At 36.1% G+C, this 26,740-nt stretch overlaps 1 pseudogene; it reads right to left on the minus strand.

The window, feature by feature from the left end:
• Positions 1–651: 651 nt before the first annotated feature.
• On the minus strand, positions 652–3,281 carry LOC133533209 (allatostatin-A receptor-like; annotated as a pseudogene).
• Between the last annotated feature and the right edge of the window lie 23,459 nt (positions 3,282–26,740).

Consider the following 26,740-nt stretch of genomic DNA (forward strand, 5'->3'; position numbering starts at 1 on the left):
ATTTTATTGTACGACTTTGTCGGCTTTATTGATTTATATATTCATGCCAAATTTCAGCTTTCTAGCACTAACGACCACGGAGCAAAGCCTCGGACAGACAGACAGACAGACAGACAGACAGACAGACAGACGGACATGGCGAAACTATAAGGGTTCCGTTTTATGCCATTTGGCTACGGAACCCTAAAAATGGGATGATTTAGACAGAAAAGCCCAGGAAATTATTGTTTTAAGAGTGGAAGAGGGAGTTTTAAACTATTTAATTACATCCGAGACCGCAAAGAAGATGTGGGACAAGTTGATCACTGTTTACGATTCTAAATTCTAAATATGTTTGTAGTTTTACATTTATGTAAAATGAATAATTGTTGGTGCAATAAAGAATATTTACTTACGTACTTACTAAGTCGAAGGTGGGCATTCATTTAATAAAGCAGAAGTTTTACAACCTTAAATATGAAGCGCCCATGGCAAAATACCTGTCAACGGTTGATAAACTGAAGACAATGAATTGAGAAATTTCGGAGAAGATGGTTATAACAAAGATTTTCACGAGTCTACCAGTCTACCTTTATTTCTGCGTGGGAATCAGTTGCAGCAGAGGAGCGGACTTTGAAAAATCTTCAAGCGCGTTTAGTGGTAGAGGAGAAGCGCAGCGGCGCCAGTCAAGTGTAATTCATTTATAATTAAAACATTTATTTGGTGTTAAAACAAGCTTTTCTTTCCCTCTTTGGATCCCTAATCCTAACAAAAACTATAGCGAACATGATCAGCAGTCGTTTTTGAGTTACTTATTGCAAATAATCTTCTCTTACTAAGAAAAGAACGTACAAAGTGCTGCGAAGGTATTACTCACTTAGTTTCTTATGCTTGTAATGTACATGATACTTAATAATAGCCCCCATTTGGACTGTTTCTGATAGAGTGGTAACGACGAAGCCCTACACTGACTCAATAAGCACGGCCCGATATGCTCTTGGCCGATTATTTAGTTTAAAATGTAGCTGTCTGAGAATAAACATATTGATTGAATGGTGTAAATTTAGGTACTCTTCGTTTCCAATTAGTATTACACATACAAAGGAGTTGCAGTGGAGCAGACTCAGATAAACTGTTGAACCGATTTATATTGAGAGATTAAGAATTGACGTAGGGTAGTTTTTATCACGGAAATCTTCTCTAAAGGGGTTTAAAAAGGCGGTGGAATTGGGATAATTGACGCATCACCTGTGATCACTGCAATTTATTTAGGCGTTATTGATAGATTTTTAGTATACTTAAACCCTATTTAGAGCAAAAAAAAAAATATTTTAAATGTATACGGGTTGATTTAGCCCCGCTACCCCCCAGCTAAGTCTGCAGAACTTGGCAGTCCAAGTTTGAAACAAATTTTCAGCTTTATACCTACTCTAAAATGTCTACCAGCTCTCTTACTAATATCCTCGTTGTTAGAAGAAATATGATTATTACCTGTTTTGAGAATCCAGGAACTTTCAGTCTACCCTGTGTAGTATTGTGCTCATGTTTCTTGAAATTTAATAAAAGGACCAGTGATATTAGTCCCGCCACGTTTGGATCTTGTACCTCGTATGGGTAATTCTTTATTCCTTTTGCCCGTCGCGTCGCAGGCGTATCGAGGGGTTAAATGTTACAACGTGACGAGGATTTAATTTTGACTGACAACGTGTTCGTTATGTTTTATACATATACGCTATTTATGTTGCAAAGTAAAATATTCTAGACATCTGTGTTATTTTATAAGTTAAATTGTGGTGCTTTTACATTGAAATAACAGTCAAAAGTCCATCTTGTCAATGATCAACTTAATTAATATAATGTAATAATGCTTACCTGTATAGGACACCAGCACACAGCAAACACCACAACCACCACGACGACCATCCTGGTCACTTTCTTCCTCCCCCTTCTACTTTCCGCAGAAACTCTCCCCCCCGGCGCACTCTTCCAGAGCCGGATCAGCATACACATGTAAAGAAAACTAATCAACGCCAACGGTATGACGTATGAAGATAGGAAGAACGACATCTGGAAGCCCAGCTTGCTGTAACCCTGCTCTTCTAGAAAGACGCATGATGAATGATTTCTATGGTAGTAAGAGTACTCTCTCTCTCCATGGCATATTCCTACAGGTATTGCTGTTGTTAGTATCACCACCCAGATGCAAGCTATTGCTAATAACGCGTTTTCTCTGTTCTGATCGACATTGATGCTATTGGGTGTACTACAGCCATGAATCTGTCTAAGGACATAAGCACTAAGGTGTATACTGACGCGTGGGCGGTGACCACTATGAAATATTGCACAACTTTGCACCACCAATCGCCAACGGCCATCTTGGCATTACATAGTCCGTGGCTGTGAAAGGTACGCAGAAAATGACGAAGAGGAGATCAGCTACTGCCAGATTTATGATGAGGAGATTTGTGGTCGATCGCATGCCAGGGTTGGCGAGACGACCAACACGACCAAAGCATTGCCAACTAGTCCAACGATTCCGATGAAGCCGAAGAAAATTGGTACAACCCTGGACACTACTTTCTCTAGAAGCTCTCCACTTTCATATTCATTGCTGTAGTTACATGCTCCGAGGCTAAGTTCATCAGAGGTCATATTCAAGCATATGCTATAAAAATCTTCGTCTGATGATTGGTGCTCCATTGCTCCGTATGTTGGGTTACCTGAAACAATACAAATACATTTTTGAAATGCCGTTACAATCACAATGAAGCAAACATACATTAAACATTTTTTTATGAATATTCCTTTTTTCACGGAATAACCCGGCTTGGCTATCGAGGGCACATTACAATTTCACGATGTAACAGTTGCAGCATTATTTACATTGACTGTTATTGATGAGAATGGTTTGATTGATTATTATTTTCTTGCGTGCATAGCGAATAAAGACGGAAAGCGAAGAGTTCACAATCTTTGAATAGGTAATTAGGTATAGTTGATACACATATATTGAGTACGCGTCCATTAGAGACTAAGTTCAAACATTAAATCTTCATGAGTGATTGTTTATGCAAATCTTGACCTAAAAAAGGGGTGGTACTTGATTGAAACCTCAAGTTTTCTAGTTCGGTGGGTAGATTAGAGGTGGAATTAATATCGGGTGGTTTGATTAACATAAACCTCATGCTTCAATAATCCTACATGGCGTTGCTACATTGTTATGAATAAATTAAGGCTATAATTGATAAATTTATATGTAAGATAATGTAGGTACCTACTGTATTATAAATGTTGAAATTATTTTAATTTGATAATTTAAATTTAACCTAGAATTTATATCGTTCAATAAATTGTATAAACTGCAAATGGTGTAATTATACATGAACGATCCTCTAGTATAGGTATGTGTATAGGCTATATCGTAGCATCCAATAATAAAGTACACGAATTACACTCTAAGGATGGGCTGGGCAAGGTTATCTTATCACTAATCGGCTAGGCGAATCTCAGGCGAATCTTAATTTATCCTCTTGGATATTACAAGTACTGTCAAGAAATGTTGAACGATTTACAGCACTGGCAGCTATATGTATTTGTAGATAACATCCACACTAGGTTCAGCAAAGGGTTCACGTTCATAAAACTCCCTTCCTCAATAAACCCAAATCTGCCCCTCATATGACTACAAAGGTATCTGAAATTGCTGGATTGCTATCACAAGGCAGGTTGTGTTATGACAATACCTCGGTTTCTGTCGTTCCATATTCCATTCGGTAATAACGCCAAGATTGCATTCATATCTGACGACAGAGCCCGGCGCCGCCTTTTATTTTTCCATTCGACCCAAGAGATCTTTTATGCACTCGTTTTTGTTGACTCATGAATATCAAAAAGCTATTTTATAAACGTTTTCCGGGAGGCGGTTCTAAATACTTAAGCTATTGTTCAAATAATATATGTAGGTATATCGCAATCAGCCGATTATTTTGTATTTTTCTTTTTAGGCAGCCATTCGATTATAAATTGAAGTCTCATTTTTTTCTATTGAGTAGTTATTTTTATCAGAAAGGGCAGGTTTAGCTAACCACACCTAAATATTTACTACTTAACCTAAAAGATAATAATTAGGTATTTTTTAATACTTAGACAATCTCCGGATATCTTTTGTCTGAATTTATTTTTCTCTTAGCGTGCATAATAAATTGTTGTCACCCAGTCAGCGTTAAGGGCAAAACTTCCAAAATAGTTTGTTGAAGAGCATTCTTCAAGAGGCTAGAAAGTGAGTAATAGATGGACGAGTTAGTTTAAGACAAAAACTCGAAGACTCGATCTATTGCACTTTCAGCCGAGTAAATACAAATTAGTGCTTTTTACGACTACTGTGAGAAAATTAATTAATTATACCTATATTTTATAATCGTTTTATAGTAGTCCGAGGCAAACTGGTTCACAAAGTGAATTGGATCAGACTAAAAAATCGATTGATGTTTAAAATATTGAATGTTTATGAAACGTGGATAAATGAGATGAACGAAGTTTCATAAAAGGATCACACGAGTGTTTTAATGCCTAATTGCTACCACCAACCCCTATAGACTGACCTTATAGGACGACTCGCGGCCCGTATGGGGTACAGAGCGCATATAACACAGAGCACACGCGTGCCGCTCCGATTAGTTGCGCCCACATTTACGCCTTGTTAGCAGTGTGCCCGTCTGTACGAAAATAAATCGTAAATTTGAATTCGTTCCCTAATAATGGTATATTGCAGCGTAAAATTGTGTGGCAAGTCATCTCAGTCTTCCAAATACAAAACAGATGGAATAACATTCCATAAGTAAGTCAAATTCATTATTTTGTTGAAAATTGTTCCTTGTCCGCGGGGTTCATGTTATACTGGTAAATATGGTTGTACTGAGCGGGAACGAAGTACGCCCGTCCCGTCCCTTTTCGTCAACTTGAAAATGCAATGTGCTATCCCTTTCACGTGAACGAATAGTGATGTGACGATGATAGTTTCATCCGTTGTGGAAAGTTCGTGCTTTCGTTCGTACCGTATTGTGCCATTTTAAAAAGCGGCCAAGTGCGACTCGGACTCGCCCATGAAGGGTTCCGTACCATTTATGACGTATTAAAAAAACTACTTACTAGATCTCGTTCAAACCAATTATCGGTGGAAGTTTGCATGGTAATGTATATCATATATTTTTTTTAGATTTTTCATTCTGTTATTTTAGAAGTTACAGGGGGACATACACTTTTTTTCACTTTGGAAGTGTCTCTCGCGCAAACTATTCAGTTTAGAAAAAAATGATATTAGAAACCTCAATATAATTTTTAAAGACCTATCCATAGATACCCCACACGTATGGGTTTGATGAAAAAAGATTTTTCGAGTTTCAGTTCTAAGTATGGGGAACCCCCAAAATTTATTGTTTATTTTCTATGTTTGTGTAAAAATCCAAATGCGGTTCATAGAATACATCTACTTACCAAGTTTGAATAGTATAGCTCTTATAGTTTCGGTAAAAAGTGGCGGTGACATAATCGGACAGACAGACGGACATGATGAATCCGTTTTTTGCCATTTGGCTACGGAACCCTAAAATATGAGAGAACACTGCGATTCTCTTTAATTTTTTTATAGAGAATAATTAATATGTAGTTTAGTTATTTAGTGGGTAGTTTATCTTAGTAGAATGATCATTATTGAGATAGTATCAAAATAAGAAATGAAATAAAAATCCAAATTTTAGCAGGCTTTCAGAGACGGGAACGCCCATGTGACATTCTCCTAGTTGCAAACGTCCAAAGGCTGTGATTGCCACAAAAGCGACGAGGTATAAAAATAGAGTATTTTTGAAATTCTATAACATGATTAATTTATCAATCAGGACGACCGGTTTGGCCTAGTGGGTAGCGACCCTGCCTACGAAGCTGATGGTCCCGGGTTCAAATCCTGGTAAGGACATTTATTCGTGTGATGAGCATGGATATTTGTTCCTGGGTCATGGGTGTTTTCTATGTATTTAAGTATTTATACATATGTATATATTATATATATCGTTGTCTAAGTACCCTTAACACAAGCCTTATTGAGCTTACTGTGGGACTTAGTCAATTTGTGTAATAATGTCCTATAATATTTATTTATTTATGTCTCAGTGATACGATACCGATCTGTCAGTGTCAAAAGTGACATTTAGTTAACCAAAAAGTCACTTTTGACACTGACAGATCTGTATCGTATCATTGCGACATATTATAGGCATTGTTCGAATATGTGTGAGGGCACTCGGTGTTGGTTCGTGATATGCATACTTATGTTGTGTGGATTTTTTAGGAACCTCTTGGTGAGCAGTTAGGTCTCGGGTAACGAGATGGACCTGATGATGAACTACGAAGAAGTGCGAGGGAACTCGGTGTTGGTTTCTGCTAGGCATACGTTGTGTGGCCTTTTTAGAGTCCTCTTGGTGAGCAGTTAGGTTTCGGATCACGAGATCGACCTGATGACGATCTTCTAAAAAGTGCGAGGGAAATTAGTGTTGGTTTGTAACAGGCATATGTTGTATGGCCTTTTTAAAATCCTCTTGGTGAGCAGTTAGTTCTCGGGTCACGAGATCGACTTAATGATGAACTTCTAAGAAGTGCGAAGGAACTCGGTGTTGGTTTGTGATAGGCATATGTTGTGTGGCCTTTTTAGAATCCTCTTGGTGAGCAGTTAGGTCTCGGGTTGGTTTGTGATATGTATATATTGTGACAAAATTATAGTTTTGAATACTGATTACACGTGATTATTTTTATAATAAAATATATGATCACGATTTTTATTACAACAGCAATTATTAGCGAGGGAAATGCAAATGAACGAGTTATATCTGTCAACTATAATTTTACGTCTAAAATGTAAAAAAAATGTTTTACCACTCCCTTTTTGGCGCATTTAGAAAAGTTTGTTCAGTAAGTGCTAGAAAATGAAGTTTTTATAGTATATTATCAAATAGATTAGAAACACTTCATGCTTTGCTAGAGCACTATCTATAGTTTAAATATTTTGATGTTATCCTGTTTGGAAACACCTTATTATTTTAACGCCTTTACCAAGTACATACATATGGTGACAATCTCATGAATGTAAATTTAACCACAAAATATATGCCACATCGAGTATTCAATTTCATACATATTTTCTGGGACCTTATTATTTTATGTTTAAAATCTTATCCCATTAATATGCAAAATATTTTTTAAAGTACTTAATTAAACATTATATTGTTTTAATTTTATTAAGTAATTTTTCTGTAGGTAGACTTTATTGATAATAATTTTACCACAATATATTAACACGATAAATTACGGTATCACTGGTTCCAGTACCACTTCCCGTAATGAACATGCATGTCCCATCCCTACGCATGTACCTACATGTGACAGCGCGCCATGTTTGGAACGGCCAATCGCAACGCCGTGAGCACCCGTCCCGCACCTCACGGTTTGGTGATTCGCGTCGCGAACAAAATGGCCAATATTAGGCTTCTATATTATCTACACATACATCATAAGCTCTATATATGCAAACAGGAACCGCATGTTAGGCCTATATCGTTAGATATCAAGGAACATGCGAGATTTGTCAAAATTGTTTGCACCTGGAACTTAATTTCGAACAAAACGATACCTAATGATATTAGAATAGTGGTTAAATAAAATTGTTTAGTTTTTCAGAGATGTTTTAAATTTGAAGGTAATTAAAGTATCGGTTATTGAATATTGACACTTTAATGTAAACATTAAGATGCCACTATAGATACAAGTTTCATAATAGAAGCCGTTAGCTTTACATTTCTGAACATATTGTAGGGAATTTGTGATATGGATGTAAGTAGATAATGATTATTATCTACCTAATTACAAATCATCAACATTGAATTCCCTGAATCATTTTGTTTGCGTAGCGTGCTTTTTGGAGTTGTTCAATAAAGGCGCGAACGGGATGGACTATTTCTGTCTACTCAAGCAGATTTACTCGTTTTGTAAAGTAAACATTGATCGTGAGTTTGATGAGCAGTAATTGCTAGGATTAAATAGAATAACTAGATGTGAGATTTGAGAAATTGTGTTTTTTCTACTCTGAATTTGTTGATCCTATTAGTAGAAAAGCATAACAAGGTATGGAACCCTAAAAAGGTATTTCAAGGTTTTTCAAAATCCATTTCTTTTTGTATGGTAATATTTTTAAGCTAATATATTATCTACATAAGTATCTAAAAAATATAAAAATTGTTGATAATGAAACGAGTTTCTGTCCCTTTCCTGAACAGTTCGCCTCTGTATAAATAAAAATGTTAGGCGCTTTGGAGAATCAAATATAATATATATCTAGTGAACATGAAGTCTAATTATAAAATAGTTGTCTAACAAATTATATAGCCAAACTCGTAGTGACTCGGCGATGTTCAACACTCTGCAATTTAGTCTCAACATGTCATGTCATCATGTTTCCTGCGTGACAAGGGTCGCGTGACTAACATGTTAGGATACAAGTTCCACTAATATTTTAACTCGACATGGCGGCATTGTTATTGCCGCTTTTGTACTATTTAAATATCATGAGTAAAAAGAGAAAGAAAACTCTTATCTGACAACAATAATTACTCCAATCGAATGGTAACTCTAGAAATTATCAGTAAACTTAAATTGATATTGGGCGACTGCAGCTGTATTACTGTTGCGGCGTTACTACTGCCACAGATCAAATAATACTACACGGGCGCTATCACTGTCAATTTTCTGAATAAAGTGAGTTACGGATTTGGACTTCCAGTTCGAGCGCCATCTTGATATTTAGCCTCGTCATTAATTCCTTTGTTTATTGCTCATTAATATTGTTTGAAGTGTAATATCGATAGCTTATTAGTTATTATACAGTAAACTAATGTGCTAATGTGTAATGTACAGTGAATGGAGAATTAATCTTGTAACGCGTTTAACCACCGTTTTGGAGTCAACGGCCGGTAGTTCACGTACTACTTGAAAAGTCCAGCTATCGCTATACAAGAGCCAGTACAATTACCGTACACTGTCTCGTACTAACCGGACAATTTTAATCGTATTTAAAGCTCCTAATACCTTGATACTGGAGAAATAATCCCACTTGACTGAAGCCATAATTTTAAAAGAATGAATGAATGAGTTACGGATTTATTGGCGTTTTAGTGCCATAATCATAATAGTAATGCAGTTACAGTTGCCATCCGAATGTCACTATTTTTTTTTTTTTTACTTTTACGTCGGTGGCTAACAAGCATATGGCCCGCCTGAGGCAGGCAGGCAAGCAGTCTCCGTAGCCTATGTACGCCTGCAACTCCAGAGGAGTTCATGCGCGTTGCCGACCCTAAACCCCCCCACCCCCCTTCGTTGAGCTCTGGCAACCTTACTCACTAAAAAACTTTTATATGCGCTAGCAATAAAAGCTATACTATTTAAATATATTGAAGTCCAAATAAAAACGTCAACATACTGTTGAACCGAATGCCAACCCTGGTGCGGTTGCATAAGAAAGAAAGCTGTCCATTAGTTGACTTGTGGGTATTATTGACCAGTATTGTAACTATTTGGCTTGTCACAGACTTCAAACATATTAGTTGCTGCAAGATTCGTTTCTGTCGGGCCAAACAGCCATGTTACTAAACAGTTTTGGGCTTCGGGTACGTTTCAAGTATTAAGGTCTGGATCTGAATCCAACAAGATTTGAGGAGTTCCTTAATTATTCATGGAACCCATCAGAACTCGACCTTGACACAAATGTTCCTTAAAAACCTTACTTGCCTAAAAAACTAAACGAAATATACAAATTGCCAAATTGAAATCTTGGCTATTTATCTATTTCGTCTCGTTCTTGAAGAGAACGGATTCTGATCTTCATCAGCAGTAATTTGGAACTGTATACTTTCAACAAGAAAAATATTTTTCAAATCGCTTCACACATGTCGGAGTTTTGATACTTACCTATACAAAAAAAACCGGCTAAGTGCGAGTCAGACTCGCACAGGAAGGGTTCCGTACCATTACCTATAAAAATGGTCACCCATCCAAGTACTGACCCCACCCGACGTTGCTTAACTTCGGTGATTGGATGAAAACCTCGAGATTGGAAAGAAATATTTATTTTATTATTTTTTTAGTATTTGTTGTTATAGCGGCAACAGAAATACATAATCTGTGGAAATTTCAACTGGCTAACTATCACGGTTCATGAGATACAGCCTGGTGATAGACGGACGGACGAACGGACGGACAGCGGAGTCTCAGTAATAGGGTCCCGTTAGACCCTTTGGGTACGGAACCCTAAAAACGCAATTTGAAAGACCGAAGTAATCTCATAAGAGCTCCGCAAAGAGTTTTGTGAGGAGTTCTAAAAATGGTCGAACGAATATCCATAAATATTATTTAATATTATTTGATTAAGAAATAGTTTACCCGAAAATGTAATAGAGCTTCTTTCTTTTTGCTAAGAATAGAAAAAAAAAGCTAGTATCAATATTCTTATTCCACACCACAAGCAACAATTTGTCAATCAAGTTGACACACAAACTGCTTTCGTAGTGTTCACAAAAATGAGATGGCCCAACTGACAGATTAACGGCGTTAACAGCTATAATTTGTGTAAATGGATATTTAATTTCAGTAAACATCTATAAACTAATCAGTGGGGCTAAAACGCGAATAAGTCGTTTAGCTTGCGCCTACGCTACTAAAACTTTTCTACATATTTTAAAGCGTTTAAGTATTTTGAGTTTTATGCAGCAGACATATGGTCGATATTATTCCCACATTTTCTGACGTTTGGAACGTTTTTACTCTTAATGTCTACTCCGTAATGGCAGACCACACACCAACTATGTTGAATGTAAACTATGATATGCGATAAATTAGCAAATTGTTGGCAACCATCTAGTCTTGGTCCCAACAAATGACTAGCTTAGGTGCAAAAGCTACTGGCGGGCCAACAGATGACTAGATTAAGAACAAAAGCTATGTCTACATTAACTATTGCTTTATAATTTTTCAAGTGTAATTAGTAGTGTACGATTGACGCTCACCCATCACCCCGTTATACAATCTACAACGCTTCAACCTTCAACTGAGCTTTTAAAATATCTATATTTTCTATGATTTCTTATTGCAAGTGATGCGAGAAGGGCCATTAAAAGCAATTTTTTTTTAAATCTACCTACTAGTCGTTGGGTTGATATCTTATTTTTATATTTTGCATATTTTGGCAATATTCTGAATACATCAGTAGGGCTAAGATGGGGGTCGACTTGCACCACGTCCGTAGGAATTACCCACCGCTACCCTACACGTGACCCCTGGGTGGTGCTAAAAGTGCAACAAATTGGCAACCGTACTGTCTTCCAGAAGATCTCACGGTTCTCACTACTACTGTTCTACTAAAGATGCCTCGCTATGCTCAAAAAAATCGATTGCGTTCGCAGATGCCTACTTCCAGCACTGCACAGTGCCAGCCGCATAAGGTCGTAGGGCCCTCAGCCCTAGTCTGCTCTTTAAATGCCACTGTGCATACCTCAGGAAAAAATGGGGATGGAATGACCAGGAATGCTGCGAGTGCGGATGCCCAAAGCAAACTGTCCGCCATATCGTTTTGGAGTGCCCACTGACAAAATACGATGGCCCAGTGGAAGATTTTAAAAACATAACGAGTGCAGCTATTACCTACTTAGAGAAATGTAGATTTATTAGATTATAAACTAATCGTTATTCAATATACAGTGTAGTAGTAATTGCCATACGATAAATAAATAATAAAAATATCATTTGTCACCATGCCTGTCACGTTCTAACAAGTAGGTAAGCGTGAAAGTGACAAGTGATAAAAATGGAAACATGATGCCACCGCAGATTTGCGGTAGATTGACTCTGGTTGGCCGCAGGTGGATAGGGATACCTTTGCTGTGCGATAACCATTACGTTCAATAGTTTCCATGGCGTTTTGTGTTTTCATGTACTCGTGTATGTATTCCCGCAGAACGATTCAATTGCAAAATGTTAATTGTGAGGTTTTACAATTCTAACGAGATCCCTTTCACGAGAATTTTCGTAAAGACCATTAAGAATAAATAACCTGCTTATATACTTACGAGGGCTTCTCTTAAGACCCAAAGCGTCAAGTCTTCGGGTGATAAAACTTACAGGATACGATTCTAGAAGCTAACCTATTAAACTAAGTGGGCATACTTTGTGCGTACTCCCGAGCAGGATTTGATGGGTGCTTTTATCCGTAAAGTTTATTGAGATGGCCGTAGAGACTCTTGGAACTAAGTAAGAACGTTAACAAGTTGTAACAATATAAAACCTGGTTTCTTTACGGCTCCACTCATGCTGAAAAGTGTATAAGTCAGAAACTTACTTCAGATTCTTGTTAGAACTTTCTGTCTAGCGTTCCTTTTTTCTGGTCTTGTGTCGTAACGTAACTCGTAAAGTCGCTATTATAAACTACGCGAAATGACATTATTCGTTTATACTGGCGATCCGCCCCGGCTTCGCACGTGTTACACGAAACCTTAAAAAATTAAACACCTAAACCTTCCTCAAGTATCATCTATTGATAGGGGAAAAGCGCATGAAAATCCGTTCAGCAGTTTTTGATTTTATCACGACAGACAAATGCGGCGGGGGACTTTATTTTATAAGGTGTAGTGATAGTGAAATATTGGCAGGTACATTTAGCTTTTACAGGGATATTTATATAAGAACTTAAACTAAATAAAAGTAGTTTAACCTAAAAAGCAATATCTGCTAGAAAACAGCTATTTCTGTTAGTTTTCAGATATAACGTCGAAATGCACATTATTTAATTTAAGCTGCAAGAGATCGACTTACGATAGCTTTAAATAAAAGAAATCCGTACGAAGGATAAGTTATTTCTACCGTCCCGTCGAGACGGAGACAGGAGAATTTTAAACAAGGTGGCGAATAGGGACTCATCGAGCAACCGTTTTGGAAAAAGCGGGAAAAAACACATAGCTTATGTACGTACCTATAATATGTAACTTGTGCCCGCGGAGAAAATCATAAAACTTGTTTAAATGCGTTCCATACACTCATTCCAACAGTTTTTATTTGTCTTTCAATGGCCTACAGTAGTAGCCAAAGTCCGCTCGTCTATCGGCGATGCCATTTGCTATTCCGTACCATAGAGTTACGAGCCGCGAAAACTTCTTGCGTCAGTTGCCATGCTTGTTTTGCTTGTCTATGCCAACTGAAATAGACTGCGATGATGTGTTTCCTCTATTTGTGTTGAATTTATATTTGGATTCGGATTTCTGGTTAAGATGACGGTTGTAGTTAGTAATCGGCCATGAATTTTATTTTCATCACACTTGCTCGGAAACGGCGTTATTGTATGTCAGCATACTGAGATTGAATGAGCTATATTATGTAACACGGGCGTCATAGTTTTTTTTTAATTTCATTATGCCCATGGAAATATTTCTTACCAAGTAGTAATAAAAAAATACTGGCGTTCATAATTTAATATTTTAATTTTTATCTAAAAATAATTGATTTCATTAATTTAATTTATTTAGCGGTTTAAAATATGTTTTACACAATTTTCAATTGTGACTGAATGCCGGATGGATCTGTACCTTCGATGCCTATTCAGTTGCATATGGCGGTCGAATGTTTAAAATGTCACTTAGATTCCTCCCAGGTCCCAGGAATAACAAGTCATTTAAAATGTTTATTTAAACTTTGTTATGGCTTATTTGTCATTGTGACAAGTTACGAAAAGGCACAAGATTAATTTCCTTGATCGTACCTACTCCGACCGCCCGATAATTTGTTAAAAAATTCTTTGGCTGTACTTTTCGAAAAGATAATATTAGCATTTTTCATTTGATTAATGGTAAAGTTCGATCAGAGACGCTGATTATACACAAACAAATATCAACTTTGTGTATAGACTAGTCAAGAACAAAATCAAAACCGGCAGCAAATGTACTCCGTACTTTCAATTCTGTGTTATAAATCTGCGAAGAAAAGTTTTAATTTTTGACAAGAAGATTTGGAAACATTACATACTTTTAACATTGTTTTAAAGACTTTAGGGTACCTACCTATGTTTAATTTTTATATCAACACGATTGCGTTCCTCTAAATATATTGGTTTTTAGTTTTTTGCCTCCTAGCCTAACGCAATTTACATAGTTTTGACATACGGAAACCCATTGACATATATCTATGGACGGGCCTTACAGGCACTAAGAATGGTGCTATTTTAGTGTATTTACTCACTAATTCGAGCCAATCGTGCAGCCTAACGAAACTAGTTGCAACCAATCGCGCGCGTGATGCAAACTCATCAAACCAATCGCGTTGTGGCGTTAGATTACACGATTGGCTCGAATTTGTGTGCGTGACACCGCTGTACTGGCCCCATACTTATTGCCCGTAAGGCCCGTCCTTAGATAGATTAGATTTAGATTAGATTAGATTCATTTATTTCTTATTGGAAATGTACATTATATTTTACATGTCAAAATAAAATGCATTCACAAAAAGATCGTCACAACATAATAACAACAATAATAATAATAACTACGAATCGGAATAAAATAAAACAGTAAACAAATTAAAATAAAAAAATATAAAAACACTTTCTATTAAATAGAAATATTTGTCAAAATTATTAAGATACAAGTCAATGCGGAAACCATTTCTTTCCGAGAATCGACACGCTGTTTAATATAGAAATTCTTCATTATGCCACTTCTCCTTGGTTATTTTGTGCCTTCGTTGGCTTATTTTTCTTAATATAATTCTTAGAAATTATAAAGCCGGATGTTTCTTGCACCATTTTAATAATGCTGCTTTGAAATGCAAAGAGTATTTCAGAGACAATATTAGGAGCGTTTAGAGTGTGTGCTTACATTTTGATTCTGGATTAATAATTATTAGTTGTCTGATAGAGATTCCTGATTTCTAAGCCAGGCCTGACAACTAATAATATCATCAAAATATCGAAAAGCTTCGTCAAAAAAAGTCTAAAGAGATTAGGGAGACAAAAACGCTCTGATATTAATTCCCCAACGGTCATACATTAAACCAGAGGTCGCCAAAATATTGAGAAGAACAAAGCGCAGTACTTAGGATCCTCAAAGACCCGCAAACGTTATTTGCCTTGTTCTGGGATCTCCAATAATATTTTGAGTGGCTTAAGTGCCGCAGGTGGCTCATGAACCACGGTTATGCCAACCCTTGCACTAAAGCTTAGTGCATGGGTCGGCAGTTTAGTGACTTAACTATAACCCTTTCCGAGAGGGATTCTGTCAAAGCAAAGCGTACCTATGACGCAACGCATGGAAATTGCTTTTTAGTGTACTGGCTATGTAAATTTCTGCTACCGAAAGCGGTGCCTATTACTGAAGTCAGAGGCCTAGTAAATTCCCAAAGCGGCAATTTCAGTGTTGTGTTTGCCGTTCACTTTCCTCGGCCATGTCTTTTCGCCCACTGAGCGAGAACCAGTATAACTGTAACCCCGAAACCACCAACAACTATGAGTAATGGAACCACTTATCCTGGTTCACCTGACCAATAAAATCTGTAAGGGTTTGAAATGAAAGCTCCGTTCTGTGTCCCAATTTTCCGATTTGTGTCCCAGTTTTCGGTTTGTTAAATGCATTTCTACAGTGAGATTAAGTAGAGTGACAGAGTGACTTGTTTAGATTATCAAACATTAGCAGGAGCATGCCCTCTGGGAGCGGCTTGGTGTTCCGGATTGTTACCAAGTTCCATTTATGTTTATACGTAACATTTATTGCACTTTAAATAACAGCGATTAATTTAATACAAAATCGGTAAGCTAACATTTTAATATTATTATGATTGTACGTACTTTTTAGGGTTCCGTAATCAACTAGGAACCCTTATAGTTTCGCCATGTCCGTCTGTCTGTCTGTCTGTCCGAGGCTTTGCACCGTGGTCGTTAGTGCTAGAATGCTGAAATTTGGCATGGATATATAAATCAATAAAGCCGACAAAGTCGTAGAATAAAATCTATTTTTTTGTAGTGTACCTCCCCTACACGTAAAGTGAGGTGACATTTTTTTTTGCTTCAACCCTACAGTGTGGGATATCGTTTGAAAGGTCTTTCAAAACTAACTTGAAGACTAAGGGGTCTTCAACAAACATTTTTGATAAAGTGAATATATTCGGAGATAATCACTCCGAAAGAAAACAAAAAATGTGTCCCCCCCTCTAACTTTTGAACCATAGGTCAAAAAATATGAAAAAAATCGTGGACGTAGAGCTTAAGAATGACATTAAATGAAAACTGACAAATGAAATGAAAATGAATGAATTGAATGAAATGGACATGATCAGTTTAGCTGTTTTTGAGTTATCGCAAAAGTTTCCCCTTCATAGTAAAAAGACGTACTATCCGCAGTTCATCCCTTGGTTAATAATCGACTGTACTTTAAGCTCCAGTTTAGCTTATTGTGACGGAAGAGTAACTACGGAGCCCTACTCTGAGCATGGCCCGATATGCTCTTGGCCGATTTTTTTAATTACTATTGCCGATGTGTGAGTTGGCTTATGTTGAAATGGACATCCTGTGGTGGATGAGCTTTCAGTAATGTGACGAACTAGTAAGTAAGTTTGCGCTGTGGATCTGACGGTATGCTATTTAAAAATAAAATTTATTTATAAATAAACTATTTTTCACGCCACTGTTCGGAAATGTGGCAACAGATGGTCTAAAACCAAGCTGGAAAGTAGGCAATAGCTGTAGCCCTTGAACCGGGTCTCTATTGTTTCCCATAAAGTTTTAAGTCATAATGTATTGTTTGTCCGCATTTTCGTTAGTCATAATTTGGTTTTTCTCAGAAACGCGTAACTTTTCAGGATTGCCATAAAACAAACCTAACCTAACCTAACCTATCTATAGGATAACCTGAGGAAATTCCTGAAAAGTTAACGGTTTCAGAGTTATGACTAATGATAATATGACTATCATTACATTATGACTTTCAATAATTATGTCAAACAAAGGGATCCGCCTTGAACCACTATTAATATAATGTTTCATTGTTGTCATCATCTGTCATTGGTGATTATTGTTATCATCATCTGTCATTGGTGACGGTAAAAGGTCTTTTTTTGGCGCAACTTTTTCCTTTAAAAATAAAATTAGATTATATATAGGACCCATTACTTATTAAAAAAAAAGAAACGTCAAAACCATTCAGTTCCATTTTTTTAAATTTCTTATAGTTATGCAAATGTTTTCTTATTTCCTCGCAGTAGTCGTGAAAACCGCTATGTAATGCCTCGGCCGAAAACGCTAAAGATGGACTCGTATTACTATATTTGCGGGCCTCCACTAACGTGTCGGTCCTCAAACTCACTCGTCCATCTTTGAGCGGTTTTCCAGCCTCTCCTACATAGTACTATTTTAAGTTTCTTTAACGTTATCGAATGTCATTTGCTGATCTCATAGTAAGGACAAAGACACAGATGTATTCATTCTTTTAAAATTAAATGGATTTAGTCAATTGGGACAATTTCGCAAGTGTTAAAGTATTAGGAGCTTTAAATATGACAAAAATTGTACGGCTAGTACAAGATAGTGTACGGTGATATTACTGAAATATCTAATAATAATTAGCTCTTGTAAAGCGACGATAGCTGGACTTTACAAGTAGCACGTGGACTACTGGCCGTTGACTCCAAAATAGTGGCTAAACGCGTTTCAAGATTAATTCTCCATTCACTGCACATAACTACATTCGTTTACTGTATAATAACCTATCGATATTACACTTTAAACAATATTAAGGAGCAAAATACAAAGGAATTAATTACGAGGCGTGACTATCAAGATTGCGCGCAAACCGGAAACCGACACAGATGTAGATGGCGCGATTATGCGGTAACTCTGGTTGTCAAACGTTGACATCTGACAATGGAGTTAGTGGATGGGATGTCGCTATCGTATTTTCATGAATCAAATCTTTGCTCACTTTTTCATATTGATATCGTCATTACACTCTAGATCTTAAAGTACGTGTTTTTGGTAAGCAATAGTTTACTAAATATCAACAATCAGCAACGCCCAAAATCTATCATCTTTAGGATTTATATCAATTATTGCTAATGAAACTACTATTAATGATGAATAATAGTCATAAAAGCTTCAGTAGTGTTATTTTTGGTGAATGAAATGGAATGAAAGAGAAACCGGGAAGAAGCGATCGCGGAAATTTAAGTACACAATAACTGTTTGTTTCTTCCCTTCTTTGCTTTTGTGATACCAGACAATGCTTGAATAAATTCGATATAATTTTTTGAGTCTACATTCGATATTTTTGAGACTATCAGCTTGCATAATTGTCAAAGAGAAATGGAAAGATAAATACAGAACATGGAATAAGCATAATAAATACATTTTCTACGTTAAAATCTGGAAACTATACTCTGGCACACCCAGTTTGTCAGTAGAAAAAGGCGCCTTTTTTTACTGATAAACTGGATGTGCCAGGGTATATAACTATAATACTGATGCTTCTGACACTAAGACAGTTAATTAAGACTAGGCGGTAATTATACCTATGGTTCCGTAATCAACTAGGAACTTATATAGTTTCGCCAACCGTTAACACTAGAAAGCTGTAATTTGGCATGGGTATTATAAGCCGATAAACTAGTAATATAAGTATACTAATTTTGTAGGGTAGGTATACACATAAAGTGGGGATATTTTTTTTTGCGCTTTTACGTTGCTTATTATGATGTGTACTTACTTATGTATCTGATGGTGTAGAGTGTCATGGGATATGTCTTTCAAACCGAATAGGAGTTTTCAAATACCAGTTTTTGATAAGGAAAATATTTTCGTAAGTAATCATTTCAAAAAACACTGAGCACAGCCCGGCATGGTCTTGTTCGGTTTTGTGTACGTTACTTAAATATGCTGTTTTGATATTTTCAAGTCCGATATTACTTTAGAGTGCTTTAGGTACGACGAATCTACACTTTATCCGAATCCAGACACACACTAACTTACAACGAATAGTGATAACGCCTCTTTCACCTCAAGTTCAAAGAAGAAAATTTTTGTAAAATAATTTCGTTTTTATCACTTCGTGATCATGGTTCTAAATTAGGTGGTTTTTGGAACCATCGAGCAATTTTTCACGAGATTCTCCAGAATAATAAATATTTCAAACTTATCAAAGTGGCCCATTTAAAGGATTATAAAATTAATAGCGTTCATTAATAATTGTTATACTGAGGCTTAGTTAGACAGTTGGTAGGTAGACAAGTTCGTCAAATCGTATTACGAGTAGTGGGAATATTATTTATTTTTTCATGTTTATAAACTGAGTTTTATAGTTTTTCGTACTTAGGTCTCACCTTTTTATTTGAGAGGTTTGCTTAATTAAGCTTAGAACATGTTTATGTTCTCGTAAGTGTAATTGTTATAAATAGATTCAGGGAATCGTGAAAATACATATTTTACCTTTACATAATATCGTTCTGTAGGATTAGAATTTACTAGAACTATGAAATTAAGAACGAATTATTTTTTAAATGGTTATACATTCTTAAAATACATCTATATAATACCTAGTTACGTAGATAGTAATCATTGTAATGAAGTTTCAATTTAATATATAAAACTAAATTATACTAACTTACTAATTAACTAAATTATATTAGCACATACGTTTTTCAGACGAGTGGCCAAATATTGTTGTATCCTTAGCGGGATTGATCACTTTCACACAAAAAAATATAGTTGCAAACAGTGTTGGCCGAACATTAATTGCAATTGACTATTACGGTTATTCCGTCCGTTACGGTTTACGGTTCAATTTGTAATGGCTATTGGTCAATTGCATTAACGTTTCGGCCAACACTGCATTACGCATAGACGGAGTGCAGGCAGACTGGAAAGGAGATGGCGGGACGGTATTCTATCCAAAATGGTGGGAAACTACCAACGACAGGGTCGAGTGGAGAAGGGGAGACCTTTCCCAGCAGTGGGACAGCATAGTAGGCTAACAAAACAAAAGGCCCATCTAAGAGTATAATCAATTAAATAGATAGCTAAAGTTCCTCGTTTTTTATTTAGTTTTTGGTATCAATATTAAAACTCACATTTTTTTTTCTTCTCTCGCCTCGTTGTACTCATGTTTTTTTTTGTTTCTACTTTCTATTGTAAAGCAGCTGTTAGGTTCTTATTTATAAATTGTATACCTATATTTTCTTTTAATTATTTGAGATAATATGGGGTCATATTTATAGTAATATTATGTGTATACTATGCACTGTTGACTTATATATTTTTTATTTTTAGAAATAAAGTAAATGAAAGTGAGAGTCTACACCTTTCTTTGACACTTCTTACTTTTATGAGTACAGGGACCGTACGCGTTGGAGGGTCTGATATCTTGTAGCCTGAATCGGAACCATAAACATGTACATTTACACGTCACGTGTTTTCTTGTGCATAGTAGGTTCTGCCATCTTGTGGGCTACATTGGAACAATAAACATCACATTTACGCCTCGCGCCAAAAATCTGACGGCTCCTGTGCTGCCTCCTACAGTTCATGCACGCTCCCTATATAGTCGTTGACATTAATTAATGTGAATATAGCGGGGTAACTTACTTACGGCCCGATTCGAACTTTAAGATACGTCAAAAGTTTCCTGAAGATATCTAGGGTAAACCGTCTATAACTGGCCACCCTCCAATTATTGGCCACCTTATACTAAAAAGGATTCTGTTTAATAATCACACAATCTAAGTTAATCATCAGAACGATACTTATTTAGTTTACTTGAATTGTGTAAATAAATAAATAGAATTCTTATTTTAGCCATTTTAGTATAAGGTGGCCAGTAATAGACGGTTTACCCGACTGTTGTTTACAGAACCCCTAGTGTACATTTATTCGATAGCGTTACGTGACGTATACCTACGCATTTGCGTTAAGTCTTATTTTGTATGTAAAATGAAACTTAACGCAAACGCGTTCGTCACGTCTCACTATCGAATAAATTTACACTAGGGGTACTGATTGTAAAATAGTTAGTTATATACAAAATTTAGGTTTTATTTTATTTTTTTCTATTTCGAAAGTAAAAGTTAATGTCGGTGAAACAAATGCCTACAACAGCGATTGATAATAAACATAGATGACGAACTAGCTCTGCAAAATGACCCCACACATATTGTGCCGAAGCGGGCGGGGCGTCAACTTTGTGCCGATGAGCTATTTAGTTCGCAAATGGCGGCCCATTGTCACAGTCGTAGTAAGAAGTATTAAAATTATATCTTTAATAAAAGACATATGCCTTATTGTGCGGATAAATGATGTGCTAGTCGTTCCAACAAACACTGGAAAAAATATGGGATTACCATTCACGTATAGTTTAGCTAGGATAATATTATTTTCATTTCTCTTGATCAAAACAGATTTTCTATGGGGATGATGTTATGCATTTTAAGCAATCGTTGATATAAGAAACTTTCATTTTAAATTTGTGCAGGTTGTAGTTTTGATAATTTAGATTCGTGATAGTAAATACGAATCGTCGTTGTAGGTGGCGCTTTTTAGGGTTCCGTAGTCAACTAGGAACCCTTATAGTTTCGCCATGTCCGTCTGTCTGTCTGTCTGTCCGAGGCTTTGCTCCGTGGTCGTTAGTGCTAGAAAGCTGAAATTCGGCATGGATATATAAATCAATAAAGCCGACTAAGTCGTACAATAATATCTAAAAATTTAATTTTTTTTAGGGTACTTCCCCTACACATAAAGTGGGGATGAAATTTTTTTTTCGCTTCAACCCTAGAGTGTGGGGTATCGTTGGAAAGGTCTTTCAAAACTAATAGGGGTTTTGAGGAAACATTTTTTGACAAAGTGAATATATTCGGAGATAATCGCTCCGAAAGAAAAAAAAAAAGTGTCCCCCCCCCCCCCCCCTCTAACTTTTGAACCATAAGTCCAAAAAATATGAAAAAAATCGTGGAAGTAGAGCTTAAGAAAGACATTAAATGAAAACTATAGCGGATATGATCAGTTTAGCTGGTTTTGAGTTATCGCAAAAAGTTTTCCCTTCATAGAAAAAGACTTACTTTAATTAGGTACTGATTATGCAAATTTGCCTATTTGTTTAACTCGGGTGAAAGGTACCGTTTCATCCCTTGGTTAACAATTTACTATACTTTAAGCTCCAGTTTAGCTTATTGTGACGGAAGAGTAACTACGGAACCCTACACTGAGCGTGGCCCGACATGCTCTTGGCCGGTTTTTATTTGTACATTTTTACTAAGTCCTGGTATCTCGCTGCTATTTATAACTTTTCGTTAAATTCGCGAACGGCTGGACCGATTTGGCTAATTTTGATATAAGAATATTTCTAGGTCCAGGGACGGTTTGAACGGTGAAAAAATATGGAAAGAATGCGAGGAAAATAGTAAAAACAATAATGATATTTTCCCATACAAACTGTTCCTACGACGTTTTCAATACGATTTCTGCATGTTTGCTCTGATCAAGATTAAAAAGTTAAATCCAAGATGGCGGGCGTTTTTTTTCTCATGTTTGATCTAAAATTCGTTATAAAGGTCCTCTCGGATCCTCAGATATCGGTTTTCATCTTGATCAGAGCAAAATTTAAAAATCCCAAATGCCAGCTGTTTTTTTCCGATTTTGACCTATCAAATTTACATTAATTTCTATCAGACATATTTCTGTGCCACTTATAAACTAAATATCACAGGTGCCCTATAAGATGAACGATACAATGTATTAATTGGTTCGGAGGCCTAAATGCCTTTAAACACGTGCGACAAACGAACAAATAACAAGCCTGTATATTAATACACTTTAAAATAAAATAATAAATTATCATACAAAAATATTGCATTTAAAACGTTCTATATCGCATGAAACCGTCTACTTCGAGTTGGTTTCCATTGTCATGTATTTTCAAGTGTCAACGCTACAGCCAATCACAGCGCCTTATTTTATAATGCACCAATCGTAGTTTGGGTGGTTTAAATTGACTAATCATGGTCAAACGAAGTTACGTCGAAGAAAACAAGACCCGAGTTGCATTTAGTCCGTTATGAGTACTGCGTGTTTTAATAGTGGGGCCACTTTTACGCTGATATTTTTTTTGACGTTAGTCTTCCATGTTTTTTTCGTTCGCTGGCCTACAACTTTTCTGCAACCTAAAATTATGTTAGGAGCACTTTAATAGGGCGATACAAGTCAGAACCAACAGAATAATTCAAACTTACGGGATGGACCAAAATACTGCAGATTTTTTACATTTTTTTTCTTACGGAATACAATCATTTAACTAAACAAAACATCTTCAAAATATTCTTCTTTAGCATGGATAAACAAACGCAAACGTTTGTTAATAGTACATGACGATACAAGTGCGAAAAATAGTAAATTTGCAACGAGTGGGGATAAATTAAAACACGACCGAAGGGAGTGTTTTAAGTCGACACGAATTCGCACATGTATCGTACAACATTTTACAGTACATATATGGCCCTTTCAATTTTCGATATAGTTACGTAATGTGGTAATTATCGCACTAGTGCGGTAAAGTAGCACCATATGTACTGTAAAATTATCAACAATGCACAGAAGTAGGTAATTATTTTTTGACAACGTATTTTTGTGCTACCCGGAAGTACATGTTTATAGGTAAGTTTAAATTTAATTTGAAGGAAATTTTGTTTTTATGTCACTTTAATTGACGTTCAAGGCTCCAGTGTTCCTAATTTTGGGAAAAGAGCAACTTGAGGCAATTTTATAAGGTGATTTATAGCAGACTGTATTCTTTTGTATAGTCCTTATTATTTTAAACTATAGTAAACTTTATGTAACTACAGACAAAACTAAATTTCCGCTATTAAAATATCACGTTCAAGAAACTTATCTGCCAAGACCCTCGTCTCGTTCGAGGGTGTATTTGTCATGTTTTGTTTCTCCGAGTATTCGAGACGACGACGAATGGAGTACTTCTGCTTGTTAAATTGGAAATCTTTTGTTAAGATAAATGATTAATTTTCTGAGCATCTTTATTCATGTCTCTGCTGTCACATAATTATCTAGATGGTTGTTCTTCAAATTTAATTGGGCAGATATTTAGGATGTTACGTATTCTCCTTACACGTGGATGCCACTTTGATCTAACAAATTCAATTTCTTATCATTCACCTGTGTATTTCATTCATATTTCTTGCAGTTGGTGGTCATGGTAATACTCGTATTAATATCATAAGATATAAGGGTTGACATCACTTTTTCTTTTTTACATCAACACTAACGTGAACGGTAGCCTGTAATTTATATATACCCACATGATGTAATATAAATGATAGTATGGGTAAACGCATATAGTACACATTTAATGTTACACAGGTTAATACAATACCTACTGATAGCTGACATGCGGTTTTCCTCATTTATGCTCTCCATAAATTTTAATTGAGGTATCCCTTTTCAAAACTGTTTATTTTAATTCCAACAACTATTTCACATATTTTAATGTAAATCTTGATACTGAACACTAAAGTCGAATTTCGAAAAAGACTAGGTATATACTAATATAAGCCCTTTTCCTAATTATATCCTCAATTCGAATCCGCAATGTTCAAAACGGCCACGCAATAAATCCACCGCATCGTGTGCAGTTTCCAATCAACCTCAAATGTGTTGTGCGAATCTCTGTGAAATATGTTTCACTGTAGCGTTACCTGTCAGTCAAATATGGCTCGTTACATCGTTTCGTGCGTGACACGATTGTCTTCCGCCGCGCGGCTAGCTTTCAATTATTATTCGACTGTGAAAAGGAGTAAAATTCTCAGTTCGCCGGTTTTTTTTAATGCATGTTACCCGATTTATCAAAGACGGCTCTATTTGGAATATATATTGTATTTTGTTTAAAGGGATGATAGCCAGGAGATATCGAGGCAACTTGTTAGTACAGGCTATAGTGATTTCAATATTTTTTAATGATGCATTTGCTCTCGAAAATCGGAAAAAATATTCATTACAAAATGCTGTTGGAGACCATAAAATTATAGATAGTGAAACTTTTTAATTAAACATGTTTATCGACTTCAAAAAAGGTTCTGGGTTCTCCAGGATCTTTATTTGTGTTTCCAGATTTTTGTTTTATTTGCGTTTCGAACGATGGCGCCACTACCTTTAGCCTATGCCCGGTAAGATGTGACACTGGCTGCACAGTTTTCTTTCATCTAATCAAACCCTGCATTTTATATACGAGTATCAAGATTTCTTGTTCGCTTAGCCTGTTTTAAACGGAACACTGTGGAGCGTTAAATGAGCTCTACAACTCAATCCTAAACGTAGGTGCAAGGTCTAGTTTTTACGAATGCGAATGTCATCAACCCAAAAGGGAAAGGAGTTTTGTTTTGGTATAGCTCGGACTATTTTCCAATCGATGTTTTCATTTTTCGTTAATTACCAAATACTATGATTTAATCTGCGCTTTAAGGTGGTTCGATCGATTTCCTAAGAAGAATAATCTTTTTTTTATCAATGTATCACCAAAATATGGGTTTTTGCGTGATTTCTGTATAAAATAAAGTATTTCTATGAATTTAGTGAAACGAATATTAGAAAGTAAATATGCGCGCAAATATTTATATAATAATAGTGTGTAATGACTTAATAAAACGCAATCGTTTTGTATGGACATGAAACTACCTTAAAATAAATAATAAGTATATTTTTTATCGGTTAGGTTTACATTCTACATACCCAAAGAAAAACTTAAAATAATCTTAATTGACCTCATTCTTAAGGCGTTTAAGCACTCGACAATATCCAAGGGTCCTCCTTGCTATCGGAGCCCTATTGAACCCGGAATGGCGCCTGATTGTGATAGAATCATCGTCATAGGCATTGTGATGCAGGTACGTAATTGGATTTTGATTGTGTTGAATGAATGCTCCATTGTGTTATTTACATTGAGTTCCTGTGGGCTCTAAAATTAACAAATTGCGTGACTATTGCTATTGAACCTAATAAGTTTGGTAGGATTGTCACATGTGAGATATGATAAATAAATAATTTAAAATACTTAATTCAAAATTTCTAACAAGATTCACTAAGTGCAATGATTATAGCTCTGTGAAAGATTGTGATAATCTGCGGTGGCAGCATGGATGCACTTTAATCGCCTATAGGCATATTCACGCCTGATGTCACTTTCGCACTTACAATACTTGCATACTTGTTAGAACGTGACAGGCAAGGCGACAGGCGACAAAAATGCGACCGTGCTACTAATCCAGTGCATTTTTTTTTTGAATGACTATATTTTATATTTTTACATACGTCTCCGTACGTGGAGTAGGAAACAAGCGGATACTTGCATATTAACAATGCCAGAGTCTACCACTTCTCCCACAGGTCATTACATGAACTTAATCTTTCGCCCTTGTCATTATATTCTGTCGAATATACCTTTACTTTTATCGACAAGTACTTAAACCGGGTGAGGGTTTCGATCCAACGACATCTTGACTTCACCTGAGTGATGGCTCAAGAGATTTATGAAGAGTTCATACATAACTATATACAGTGGGTTACCTACAAATTTATTTATACAAATTTTTAAATTTTGTACCTACATCCTCTTTATTATTCGACCGACTATTTAATGTCGTTTATATT

This window comes from Cydia pomonella, unplaced genomic scaffold (genome assembly GCF_033807575.1).
Source record: "Cydia pomonella isolate Wapato2018A unplaced genomic scaffold, ilCydPomo1 PGA_scaffold_118, whole genome shotgun sequence".
Classification (NCBI taxonomy): Eukaryota; Metazoa; Arthropoda; class Insecta; order Lepidoptera; family Tortricidae; genus Cydia; species Cydia pomonella.